Consider the following 14,601-nt stretch of genomic DNA (forward strand, 5'->3'; position numbering starts at 1 on the left):
ACAAGGTGAGGAATCCACTGGCAGATGTATCCATCAGAAGAACAAGTTACTTACCTTCGGTAACGCTTTTTCTGGTGGATACAGTATCTGCCTGTGGATTCCTCACTGACCCACCCGCCGACCCGTTGTCCACCCTTGTATACCTACAATTCTGATGATGGTGTTCCAAAATATATTTGTTACTGTCAAAGGCAGTGTGTTATTTCTTTTGCCTTCCTATATTATCTTCACACTGTATGTGCTGCTTTGTATATTATGTACTGTGTATACTGTGTATATATTGCTGTCAGTCCGTCCGTGTGCCTCGAAGGTACGAAAAAAAGGGCGGAACTGACGTCATCACGCCGACGAGGTCTTCTTATGGAGCCGGTGACGTCAGCGGAGTCGCGAGCGGAGCCGTGTCTCTGTGATGTCGTCTTCGACCTCATCGGCGTGGACTGCTACAAAAGTTTCCGAATGTTGCTGGCGCAGGGGATATTCACAAGGTGAGGAATCCCCATGCAGATACTGTATCTACCAGAAAAAGCGTTACCGAAGGTAAGTAACTTGTTCTTTACCAACAAATATATTACAAATATTAATTGAACTATAATCGCATCTAAAATATGAATTGTAGGCACACATAGATATACAAGAAATAAACCACAAACAAAGAAATTCCATTAGCTGCGGAAAGTATTTTTTTAAATAAATACATATATAATAAGCACTTACTGTTAAACATGATCAGGTATTGCCTCTATACCTATTTGTTAAGAGCTCTAAAACCGGATGTGACAAAAAATGAGCCTTGTTATGCTCGTCGGCAACTTTGATATGACAACTGGGGCTTAGTATTATGTCATTATTCTTGGAGTGGTTCATGGTGCTTTCTGTGCAAAAGTCATGTATTTTATGTTTATATGCTTTTCTTTTGTAAATGTATATTGTGTAATGTATCTGTTTGCTTTTTGGAAAATCGGTGTACCTACAACTTGCTTGAATTTTTATTGAATAATTAAATGCATATTTTAAGTGTCCTGAAGGAGGTGGTTTCTATTACATTTAACCCACCGAAACCCGCTGATGAGCATAATCAGGCTTGTTTCTTGTCATATCTGGTTTTAGAAATCTTCAATATGTATGGAGTGCATACCCGATGATACTTGAGAGAAAGGGGCTGTTATATACGATTTATATTTTTTAGGTCGAGCGTTCGAGACCTCTTGTATATACTTTAGTATATACTTATATGTGTATGTACTTTGTGGGCTCTGGAGATCAGCCCTAGGACTTGTCTGCTTCCGCTTAGGGACTTTTTTTTTCTGTTCAACTGCCTCTATTTAACTGTCTTGATGGAAAACGACCGGTAGAGGTCTCTAAAATACCAAAATTGCTTTCTGCTGAGGGACTTTAAAAAAAAAAAAAAAAATTCTGGCAACTGTCTCCATTTAACTTTCTTGAATGAAAACGACCAGCAGAGGTCAGTAAAATACCAGAATCACTTTAGCATTCTCTAGATTCCAGTCCATAAAAATTGTCTTCCATGAGCATTCGTAGACAAAAATATTTTTTTCATATCTTGTATTTTCAGTGATATGACCACCGAAGGTCCTGATTTTATATTAAAAACAGAGCTTTGGACTATACCATTTCCAGCTGAAAGGCAATATTTCTCTCCACGTGTTCCCATACCTGGCGTGTCACGCAGTTTGGTGCTTACTTTTGTTAAAGAACAGTAGATGTTTCAGCACCCAGGCTAATGTGCTGCATAGCTCAATACATATAAGGGCCCAAAGGCGAGACCGATTGCAGTGCAAATGTTTGTTTTATTACTTTCTGTTTCTTTGTTTGTCATTTATGTCTTTTATTTCTCTGTGTGTACATATATAATTTATGTGATGATAGTTTAATAAATAATACGTTTTATATTATTGTTGGTACAATTGTTTTCGTTTTCACAGTTTCCATTGAAGGTAGTCCTTAACCTGCCTAGGGGAATTTTATCGTTATTTTTATCGTTGTGGCCCTGTCCCCTCGATATCTGAAGGGTCTCTCTCTTATTTCTCACAATGAAAGAGAAAGGCCAAGGTGTGGAGCAAACATGTTGTGTTCGCCGCTCTCCCGATGCTCTGCCTTCTCTCTCTGTTGGGATCCTTTTTCCAATTCTGTATAATCCAGGTCTGTTGCTCAGCGCCAGATGCCTGCTCCAGTAACATAGATACATTTTTGAGCGTAGGTCGAGGAAAAATATCAATTTGAGTAACATTCATAATTATTACACTAGTCGTAGACTGAACTGCTTTCTTAATTAACAACTTGATCAGCGAGGGCATTCCCTTGAAAATCTTTGTCTTGCGAGGACTGATGAACAGCATATTTGACAATGGCAATTTTAAAAGGCAGAAAGTGTGCGTCTGACAGATTTCGGATGCACAAGCCATTTTCAATAGGGGATCCCTTTTGTAGCCATAAAAGCCCAAAGCTGTGGGCCACTGTAAACACACATTTTAAATCTGTTAACTCAGTAGCAATTCTTTTTTGTAATTCACAGTGTCAACTTTATAAAGTTTCACGTTGGGTACATACAGCATAACCAGCTACTAGGTTCCCAGCATCATTTCCAAAACAAGAATCAGCCACATAATAAACAAGTTCACTTTTGGGTATTAGTGCATCAGACAGATCAATGCGTGGTTCGGCCAAGTGTTTAGTGGTTAGCAGACAATCATTCAGCTCACCTTCCTGAGAGGTGGGCGTCACAGAGGCTGGGTTCAAAGCACCACAATGAGTCAAAGTGATGTGGGAAGCAGACAGCAACACAATCTCGTATTGGATCAGTCAGTGGGAGGAAATGTTTTGGCGTTTGTAGGAGCAGAAGGGCAGCTAAGGAATGAACTATGACAACAATGAGAGCAGAACCCGCTAGACTGTTTTCGGAGGCTTGTACAAGATGGGCTGTTATTGTAACAGAGTGCAGGCAAGGCAGGAGCCCTGCTGCCGTGGAGTCAAGAGCAGAGAAATAATAGGCAATCGGCTTCCTCTAATCCTCGTGATCCCACACCAGTACTCCAAAAGCAAACCCCTGTTGTTCATGACAATACAAGGTAAAGAGTTTACTGTAATCGGGAAGCCCTAGGGGGACGGTGCAGTGTTGTGTCGCTGCTTCACCTGCTCAAAAGCTTGCTGCCTCCTCGGTACCATCCAAGGTTTTGGGGTGTCCTTTTTGCCATACATTTGAAGGGTTGTCCGATGGCAGAAATTCCCACAATCCATTGTTTACAGTATCACTTTATTCCCAAAAAGCTGTGTACCTGTTTTAGAGTTACAGGGCAAGGTAACTTATAGATGGCTTCAATTCAATCTGTCGACAGTTGTCACTCACCAACTGAGATGTCATGACCTATTACCTAAATATTGAATACAAGGGAGACAACATTGTAATTTCTCTGTTGAAGCCTGATGGGCTTTTTTAGCTAGTTTAGTGAGTACGTATAGGGTATCCACCTTGCGTTGTTCTAAGGTGGGGCTGATGCACGGTCTAGATGATCAACATACTGTACCAATGTAGAATCATTAAGAAAGACCAAGGTGTCAAGGTCTGGATTTAAAGTTTAGGACAAGATGGATGGTAAGCCTGTAAATCCGTGTGATAGCATCCACCAAATGAGTGTATCCTTTGATGAATTAGAAAGCGAAGAGATGCTGGCTGCCCTTGTGAATGGGAATGGAAGAGAAACGGGAGCACAAAACTCCTACACCACACAATTGGACAGTGCCTGAAATTCAAGAAATGGTGGCTGGTGAGGTGCCACAGGGAAGCTATGGATAACTATATTATTAATCACCTGGAGGTCTTGGATGACGCTGTACATAGTCTTCCCAGCTTCTTATTTACGAGAATCAGAGTATTGCAGGTACTCACAGTGGGCCATAGGACAGCCTGCTTAATCACATCGGCAATGACAGGGCAAATCCCACCTTCAGGTCCCAAGAGGTACCGTGGGATATAAGCTAGTTTCTTTATAGGGTTCACCTTGATCTTAACAGACTCAATTGAATGAATACACCCATCATCATTTGCATTCTTAGGCCACAACGTAGAAGGAACATGCAGATTCATATAATACAGCTAAAACTTCATTTTCATTAGCTTGCAGAATGTTAATGTCACTGGTACAAAATAGCGTGCAATTCAATTTACATAATAAATCTCTACTCTCAGGTAATAGGATTCAAAAGAAAAGAACCAGAACCAGTAATATGGTGGGGGAGCTCTTGTATTTGAATAACCGACTGCATCATTTGACAACCGCAACCGAGGTTATGAGAAAATTCTGTGCTTTTCAGGGGAGACTGGCTAGCACTAATGTCAGTGAGACAAGATGTGTGTTTACTATCAGTCATACATGCCACTTAAGGACCTCCTTTGAGTAATTGGAATTTGAATATTCACAGCACAGTCTGCACATCTTGCACTTTCCTAGTAATAAGATATGGTTCTGTGTAACCTGGGTAAACTTGAGAGGTTCCGAATGATGTTAGGGTTAGACAATTTCTTTTACAGTGTCCCAACTGCCCACAGCTAAACCATGACCGTCCTGTAGGGCTTCCATGCATTTCCTTCTGTTGCTTTGACCTGCACCTCCACTTCCCTGTCCACCTTTTTCTCCTCTCCTGTTTGGGTCTACACATACCCTTCCTTTAGCGGTCTATTGAAAAGATTGAATTTTTGTAAAGCCATTAGTTTAAATTTATTTAATTTTCATTTTATTTTCATCAAGGCAACACAATGATTTGCCACTATAACTAACTCCACTAGGTTTTTAGTTTGCCTTCCAATACAGAAAGTACGCAGCTAGTCATGGGCTCACTCAGTAGAAGTCCCTGCACATAGGCAGTCTCTACAGCATCCTGACCTAGTTCAGTGGGATAGGCTATGCCACAGAATTTTAAGCATGTGTCTAGCTAATCCGCCAGCGAATCAACCATTTTCTGTTTACTGTTAAAAATCTTTCTCCAGTCCGTCTTGACTGGGCGCACTTACATTGTGGCTTTCAACAAACTATTACTCGAATATCCTTTATCTCGGCTTGCCGGAGTATCTGTTGCAACGACTGCAGGTGGTCCAGAATTCGGCAGCACGGGCCATCTTTGGATTACCTGGCCGTGCTAGAACCTCGGGCCTCCTGCAGTCACTCCATTGGCTGCCCATCCGGAAGCGGATAGTTTTTAAGGCCTTGACCTTGGCCCATAAAGCTCTACATGCTTCAGGAGCAAAATATCTACAAAAAAGGCTAGCTTTTTACCATCCTGCAAGGTCCCTGAGGTCGGAGTCTTTGTTTCTCGCCGTGGTCCCTCGCATAAAAAGGGCACGTATAGGAGGTCGTTCTTTCAGACTGCTGGCTCCGCAGCTTTGGAATACTTTACCAGTGACACTGCGCAGTACCTCCAATCTGTTGGCGTTTAGGAAGGGCCTAAAAACCTGGCTTTTTATTCTTTAGATATCAGCCTTGATTGTTAGTTTAGGGACTTCTCATTTTTCTGCTTTTTCTTTTTCGTTATGTTGTGGTACAGGTTTGCAATAAAGCGCCGGGACACTCTTTGAGTAGCCGTGCGCTATACAAGACAAATATAACATAACACAACATAACTTTGCCGCTGCTAAAACTCCATTATCATCAGATCCCTGTTGTAGCCAACCCCTTTTTTCCATCAATTGATCTCTCACTTCACTTGACACCACAAAAGTCAGCAACTGGTGCACATTCACCCAATTCTCCAGTTCGGTTTATACATTTTAAACACCATCTATAATTCTCTGAAATTTGATGGGGTTTCAGAAATATTGTGGAACTGCTTCGTAATGTTAATCAAATCAGCTGGACACCAATGGATATGGACCATTATTTTGCCTCTGATTTCAGGGTAATCTCTTAAGGGGAGAAGGGCATCAGGGAAATCTGAATGGGGTTACTCGTCAGCATCTATAGGGGCTGATGCATGTTGGTCCTCATGACTGTTGGTCCTCATGATTGTTTTTTGTCTAGGTTACCCTACTGTGTATCTCAAACTATCTGTGGTTGGGCTGTGGGTCTGGTCTATTTGGTGTCTTGTGCGGACCAAGTAGACTCGAGGTCTCAAGTGGGAGTGTGAAGTGGTGAAATTACCCTCATATCTTTAACACAGGGCACAATCCTCTCAACACTCTACTGTCAACCGCTTGTCTTGCAGTACCCACTTGTGTGTGGTTCCCTTGTGCCCCTCTTGCTGGCTGAACAGCAGAATCTGCCCCATTTTCATGCACAGCTACAGGCGAGCCCTGAGCAAGGGCAAATTTAGAACATCAAATATATCTTCCTTTCTTTCTTCCTTTTTGTTTTGAGGGCTCTGTGATTTGGGGATAGATAAGGAATACGGGAGGTGTTACAAGCCACAACCCTCTCCCTGAAATGACTTATTTGGTTTTTGAGTCTCATCACTCTTTTAATCGCATTGACCTATGTATCATGCCTCTTTTTCTTTGCTTCCTCAATGCAGTTAAAAAATGCTAGCCATTGTTATGTATCCTTTGTATGTTTAGGTTCTTTTAATAATCTTTCACTGGGGGCTCCACTTGTTTTAACTTCTTAACTACCATTTCTGTCATATTCGCTCATCCTGTGGAGGGATAGAGGGAGGGAGGAAGGAAATACGCGATGGGAGGAACTTCACAGTTATTTTTCCAACTGTTTTCATAGACAGAGGAAGGAAAGTATATTTTTTTCACGCACACTGACATCTTGCTTTCGTCTTATCTCCAGCTAATAAGGTGAGGCTATCGGAGAAACTGGGGTGGCAGGTTCAATGAGCCTTTTTTTGGTCATTCATTCTTACTTCTTCTTCTAGTGTTCTGGTGCTCCTGTTTATTTTCTCCTTTCCACACTGCTCTAGAGCCCACTTGCTGTGTGCGTTGAGAGACCCTCCTACGTTTCTTTCATGGAATCCTAGCGTTTTTACCTACACGTCCAGTCTGAACCCTTCATCTCCTACTCAGATGACGTTTGTGTACCTTTAAAACATCTAAGTGGATAAACGTAGCAGCAGCAAAATACACATGTTTAGGCTTCACCTTGTTCAATTTAGCCATTCTAGGGCTGTCTGGCCTCATCAGCAGATACAGTGCTGAATTGCGCACCACCTCAGCTCCTCTGGATAAATGTCTCTCTTACCATTGGCACCTGGAGTTGCGGTGCGGAGTCCGGTGCAGCTCTCTCCGCACCTTAGGCCAAGTCTAGACAGTTTCCGTCCTAAAGCACCAAGTTCTATGGAATAAATACATTGAACAAGCTTACTTAAGCTTGAAAACCTGTTCATTATGCATAACAAGCAAAAAATGGCAATACCGCAGCACAGAGAGACAGGATTTAACCACCACTCGCAGTTGAGCAGCTAATGCCAACCTCTTTCCAAATTTCCTCAACATTTATAGATTTTCTTGACATAGGCAGGTAGATGAGAATACATGTGACAGAAACTGAAACTTTAGATAGGTGTCTTAGCAGGTGCATGGCTTTCTTATGAGAAGAGTGCAAAAATACTTTGAAAAAGATACAACAGAGGAGCGTCCAAACACTGAGCTAGCTCGATTTAGAATTCTTGTGAGGAAGGGTACGTCAGAAGGAAAACGGCTCAAGCATCTTGGTTTACCTGGGTATCCAAAATGACTCCAGACTAAACTACTCCACGATCAGTAAAAGTGCAGAATATCAGCAAAAATTGCATGAATTCACAATTGTGTGCCGCTTTTTGTGGGTTTTTATTTATTTGTCATAGTTTACTGTTACTGCCTTCTCCGGTGTATTCGCTGTTTGTATTTCTAAGTTTGCCGCATCGTTCTTAGCCCATTCAAAGGGAAACACTCCTGTTGCTGCCTCTTCTTAATTGATTGAGATGGTTAATATATTGGATTTAGCTAGATTAATTCCTAAAACCAGATACTTAACTGCATGTGCACTATTCTCCCAGTAAAACTGGTATAGAGCTTTGTGGTTTTGTCAATGTGATCATAATGCTGTCCGCAAACATTGCCAATGTGTGCATGTCTCTCCCAATTCTTACCCCCATATCAGTGGGGTTTATTGAATTATTTCAGCTAGGGATTCTACTGTGAGGTCAAGAAGCATGGGGAGAGAGGGCACCCCTGCCTAGTCCCTCTCTCTGCCCTGAACTTCTCTGAATTACAGTTGTTTATGTGGACTGTCACCATTGCACTATTGTACCTGTCCAAAAGGAGCTCAGCATTTGGTCCAGGAAACGGAAATGCACTTGGCCAAATGCTTTTTACGCTTTAAGTGAGACCCTCGGCTCCCTTTAGCCTGTCCTACGGTTGTTATTGCCCAAATGTAGTTTTTGGGTATTTTTCCCGCAGCCTCTTCCAGGAACAAAGTCTGATTGGTCCTGCTCTATTAGTCCAGCTAAGACTATTCTCATCTTCAACACCACAATGCCTGTAAAACTGAAGGCATCTATTTCCTGCAATCATATAGGCGGGTATAAGCCACATAGAGCTGATTCCCTTCCTGGTTTTGGTATTACTGTCACTATTGCTTGTGTCATGGTGTCTGTGGTTTCCTTTGCCTTACTAAAGGAATTGTATAGTTGTATCTGTAGTAATGCGCGTTGTGTGCTGTTTTATAGAATATTGCGTTGAACTCATTTGGACTAGGAGATTTGCTTGTTTTTAATTTTGCAATGCCTATCACTTTTTCTGTCTGTATAAATGTGTCCAATTCTTGTCTCTGCTCATCTGAAAGTGTCTGCACCTGAGCATCCGAATATTGCTCTCACACAGCTCTTTATAGAATTACTTGAAGGCACTAGCTATGCTTTTCTCATCTTTATTCTTCAACCCCCCCCCCCCAACCCTTGAATTGTGGCCACTCTTTCCTTCGCTATTTTTACCTGTAATTAGCAAATTAGTAATTTGCCAGCATATGTCACCATTATAGTATTTGTGCTTGAAATTAAGTAGTGCATACTCACTTTATCTGTGTCAAGCATCCTGACACTCCACTCTGCGAAACTGCGCTCTGTGACATTGCGCTCTGCGACACTGTGCTCTGCGATGCTCCACACTGCATGACACTCTTCGACACTCAATGCCATTCTGCAACACTATGCCACTCCAATCCACGACACTACTCAGCTCTGTGACATTCAAATCTACACCACTCTACTCTACACCACTCCACTCTACTGTACACCATTTCACTCTACAATACTCTACTCCCCAATGCTCTGCGCCACCCCACTCTGCGCCACCCTACTCTGCGCCACACTACTCTGTGCCACCCTACTCTGCGCCACCCTACTCTGCGCCACCCTACTCTGCGCCACCCTACTCTGCGCCACCCCACTCTGCGCCACCCCACTCTGCGCCACCCCACTCTGCGCCACCCCACTCTGCGACACCCCACTCTGCGACACCCCACTCTGCGACACCCCACTCTGCGACACCCCACTCTGCGACACCCCACTCTGCGACACCCCACTCTGCGACACCCCACTCTGCGACACCCCACTCTGCGACACCCCACCTCTGCGACACCCCACCTCTGCGACACCCCACCTCTGCGACACCTCCCTCTGCGATGCTACACACCACTTTACTCCACTGTACAACACTGTACTCCACTCTGCACTTTATGCTCCTCTACTCTGTGACACTCTTCTCCATTCTGTGCCACTTCACTCTATTCTCCTCTGTGCCACTTTATGGCACATCACTCTGCAACACTCCTTGACCCTCTAATCCACTGTACACCACTCCATGACACTCTACTCTGACACTACTCCACTCTACGCCACGCAACTCCACTTTGATACTCTACTCCTCTCCAACCACAACCACTCTACGCCACTTTGCTCTATGACCCTTTACAACACTCCACTCTATGACACTCCACTGCACGCTACTCCACTGTGTACCACTCTCTGACTTTCTACTACACTGTATGCCACTCCACCACACTATACAATGCACTACACCACTTCGCTTTACGCCACTTCACTCCACACTACTTTACGCCACTTCACTCTACGCACTTTACTACACACCACTTTAATTCACTTCTCTCCTCACCACTTTACGCCACTCCACGACCCTACTACACTCAACTCGACTCTGCACCGCTCCTCACTGCACCGCACCACACTACGCCACTCTACACTACAACACATCACTCTTCAACATGCAACTCCACTCCACGCCCCTCAACTCTGTACCCCTCCACTCTGATACTCTATACCACTTCACTCTATGACGCTCTACTCCACTCTGTGCCACCCCACTCTGTGACACTCAAATCTACTCTGTCACTCCAGAACTTTCTACTCCACTGTATGCCACTCCACGCCTCTCTACTGCACAATACTCTACAACACTATTTAACTTCACGCTACTTCACTCTACACTGCTTACGACACTCCGCTGTACACCACTTTATGCCATTCCACTCTGCCCCACTGTACAATACTGCTCCTATCTACGACGCCATTCTACACTCCACGCCAATGTACGGCACTCCACTCTATGAACCTCTACTACACTCTGCCCTCTTTATCTACAAAAGTCTACTCCGTGCTGTGCCACTCTGCGCCACGTCACTCTGCGCTGCTCCATGACCCTCTGCTCCAGTCTGTACCCCACCACTACACAACACTACTCCGCTCCACTCTGACACTACTCCACTCTACATCATGCCACTCTGATACTCTGCTCCACACCCCTCCACCCACCACCAATCGAGGCCACTTCACTCTACACCCCTTTACAATGCTCCATTGTGCGGTACTCCACTCTATATCACATCACTCTATCCCACGCCACACCAAGCTACTTTACTCCATACCACTCCACACCACTTTACTCCACTCCACGCAAATGATACCCCACTCTGACACTTTACTCCTCTTCACAACTTTTGTCCACTCTACGGCAATCCACATTTCGGCACTCCACATTATGACATGCCACACTACGCCACTTGTCGACTCTCTACGCCACTCATGTCGACTCTCTATGCTACTTTTCGACATTCTACACCACATGTCAACATTCTTCGCCAATCTATGGCACTTTATGCCACTCTGTGCCACTCTACGCCGCTCTACTCTTTGCCATTCCAATCTATGACACTTTACTCAACTCTAAGACACTCTACTCACCTCCACAACACTCCATTCTATGCCACTCCACCCTACTTCACCACACTCCTCTAAGCCACTAACTTTTAGCCTAGCTGAACAGCACCCACATGGGTATATAACATGGCTAAAAAACAGTGGCAAAGCCAATAGCTCTCGTATAGGCGAGACCTATTAACTTTGTCCAGCTTGTTACTTCTCTGCTACTCTACGGCCAAGATAGAGCAGAACAATTGAACAGAGAGGAATAGCCAATGGCGGAGACATTAAGTACAGGTGGTGGGAGAGGCAGAATTGGCACAGAAAGGCAGGCAATGTTACTGTCGGTGGTAAAAAGACAGAAATTCTCAGTGGGTTTCTTCTATGAGTATCTACAAGTGAATGTCTGTTACCATTCCAATGAAAGTATGCACAGACCTGCATATGGATTGGAGCGACCGGTTTGCTTGCTGAGTAAAATGTAGGAACCCGCTTGAGTCAATTAACATGACCGAAGTTAAATGGCATTCAACCGAAATTTCTGTAGGAACTAGATGCATTTAAAGTCTTTAGGCAATGATCGGTTCTCGTTTAGTACCTCAATTTTGCTTCAAGGCAGATGTTTCAAAGGATCCTAATGGGACTACGTGTATTATGGTAACTACTGAACACTATTCGGCAATAAATGTGGAGCCATTCATTAAGGACCGGTGAATACCTTGGCGGACAAGGGCTCATTAGTGAAGAAGCATCATGAATTTTGTTTTGATAGCGTATGCCACACTAAGCTGATTAGTTTGCTTTCACAGGGTTATCAAAAAATGATGTTGCAGAGAGTTAGGTAAAGATTCTTGGACATTTGATTAAAAAAAGTCACTTTCAATTATATATGAACGTATTGGTATTTGTAAAGCGCGGACATAGGTAGAGAGCAACAGAACACTGATTAATTAAATTAATTTCACAAAATGTTGACTGGTGAATTTGTGCAAATGGACCGACAAATGATTGAAGGAAATCTTCGAAGGTCGGAGTAGGTGTGGGATAATGTAGAATAGTGTATGGTGATGCGCTGCACTGGCCACAGTCGTGTACTGCCAAATGCAAACTGTAACACAGTAATAGACTAGCTAATGTGCTAATAGAAGATATTAGAGCAAAGGTTACCAACCATAGAGACACTGCTGTCATTAGTCATAACTGCATCGCAGTTATTGCTGTTCTTTTACTACTTCACCAGATGTCTGAGACCCAGCTTACTTGTTTGCATTAGGGCCCACAGCAACCTTGATATGCATTGATTGACCATTTGTGCAGCTGTCCCATCTAGATCGTTTTCTCTTTTGTTATGGAGTTTCTCCTTTATTACTCCTGTTTTGGCAGAGTTTGAGGGGCCGCTGACTCCAGTAACCTTCTCCCCTCCGGCACCTAGCGACAGGGCACCCAGCCAGAAGCTGTGTCCCTGGCAATTCCACTTTAGAAATAAGTTAATGGCTATACTGCTATTGATGGTCAGCACACCAGTAGCTCTGACATTTTATCAGTGAGGTAGTAAATTTGCACATGAAGGAAAAGGTGGCTGTTAGAAACTGTGTTTCTGGTTGACTAGGAGAGACGCCTAAGCCAAGCAGAAACCACCACTCTATTCAGGACAAGGGAGATACACGCTGAAGATAACCCCTGCTCACCCCCTTGGTAGTTTGGCAGAGCAGTCAGGCTTGTCCCAGAGACAATGTGTAATTGCCATTGTATTATCTATAAAAACACATTAGAACACAATCACATATATACACTGTACCACCAGGCAATTGTCATGACTTTACAGGGATTATACGAATCACCAGGCCAATTGGGCCACTGTCATAACATATCACATTTAGGGGGACCAGCAACTACTGGCCAGACTGCACTTAGCACAAAGCATTAGGCATAAACATTCTAACAGTACTCAGCATAGCAAATTATGCATGGAAATCAGAAGCACATCATGCTCCTCTTAGGCTTAAACTGCACAATATGTTATGCATACACAATATCTCATGCGGGCCTCATACAGCACAGTATGGCACATGTACCATAAGCAGGACAATGGGGTAATTAATTACCCCTAGATTTCACACATCACATAAGTCATCATCTCAGGGTAGGCGATGTCAAGCATAATACAGGCATCATAAATGCTTGGCTTACTATGCAACTCTTGTGTCCCTACTCCTAATCGTGCCAATAAAGTACTGCCCCCGTAGGCAGAGAGACTTCAATCAGTCCCTTTTCCACCAGCGAAATGGCCCTCAACATCAAGTAAAAGTGGAGCTGCCTGCGGTCATGCGGCGCAGCTGTAACACGTCGGGAATGCGGGAATCGCTTAGTTGCTACAAAGGCACCGGGATTGGCCCCTCGGGCCGGAAAACAACAATGTGGCACGCTTCCTTGAAAGGGCGCTTCTGAGACCTCGACTGGTCTCCAGCAGCCACGCCCCAGACAGCTCAGCTCGTGACAAAGGCACTCCGGTCCCAAGACATTCACCCAATCAATTCTAACGTTGGAACAAAGCAACGCTTCTACCCCTTTTCGCTGGCCTCAGCCAGCCCACAGCAGAGGGTAGCCCGTGAGGCTCTTCTTCTCTCAGGTGGCCGTCCCACTTGGCCCTGCCCACGACCAGGCTCGGCCACGCAGCCCTGCGCTTTTGTCTGACTTGCAGTTTCCACCCAGTTGCTGGGCAACGCTCGAGGCTCCTGCTCAGCTGACGAGCGGCCGCCTTTTGTTTCTGGGCACTGCTTTACTCTTCACAGCGCGACTGTGCCTGCCGTATCCAAGGTTGAAGCCCCCTTCTCGGGCTCCTGGCAACCAATTTAGAAGCGCCCACCATGCACTTCCCCAGCCACAGCGCTCCTGCAGACGGCCTCCTTCCTTCCTTGCGGACGGCTCAACACAGCGCGGTACACGCAGCGCGGTGCGGGAAGTGACAAGAGGTGAGTAACACAGCGCCACACGCTGTCACAAATCAGTTATGGCATGCCACAAAGCCATGGGGGACCACTGGGGCACACCAGCAAAGTGTCCCCATGGAGGCCAGCACAAGGAGTCATTTTGGCAGAATAGTAGTCCTTCCCCTAGCCCCAGAAGGTAGCAGGTTAGTGCTTTCTGCAGCCCCAAGCAAGCTCAGTTCCAAATAAGCACACAGACATGTGGTCACAGCCCCAGTACTTATAGTACTACAGTCTTTGTTCTCCCCCCTGGCACAGGCTCTGAGCCCAGTCCAAACCAGTTCTGGTAGGGAACTTTGCAAGTGCACAACACCCCCCATTGTAAGTGTAAGCCCTGGCCCCAGACACACCACAGGAGGGCAGAGCCATCATTGTGGAAGGCAGGCACAGCTGTATTCAGGTGCAGGTGCTACTCCTCTCACCTCTCCAAATGCAGACCAGGCCTATTCAGCCTAGCGCTGACTCAGCC

At 44.8% G+C, this 14,601-nt stretch overlaps 1 protein-coding gene across 7 annotated transcripts in view; it reads left to right on the top strand.

Annotated features, from left to right (window-relative positions):
• The window catches only part of RALGAPA2 (Ral GTPase activating protein catalytic subunit alpha 2), a 1,855,355-nt gene that overhangs the window by 1,442,434 nt on the left and 398,320 nt on the right, over window positions 1–14,601 (top strand). The gene's annotated exons all lie outside the window — the stretch shown is intronic.

This window comes from Triturus cristatus, chromosome 6 (assembly GCF_964204655.1).
Source record: "Triturus cristatus chromosome 6, aTriCri1.1, whole genome shotgun sequence".
Taxonomy (NCBI): Eukaryota; Metazoa; Chordata; class Amphibia; order Caudata; family Salamandridae; genus Triturus; species Triturus cristatus.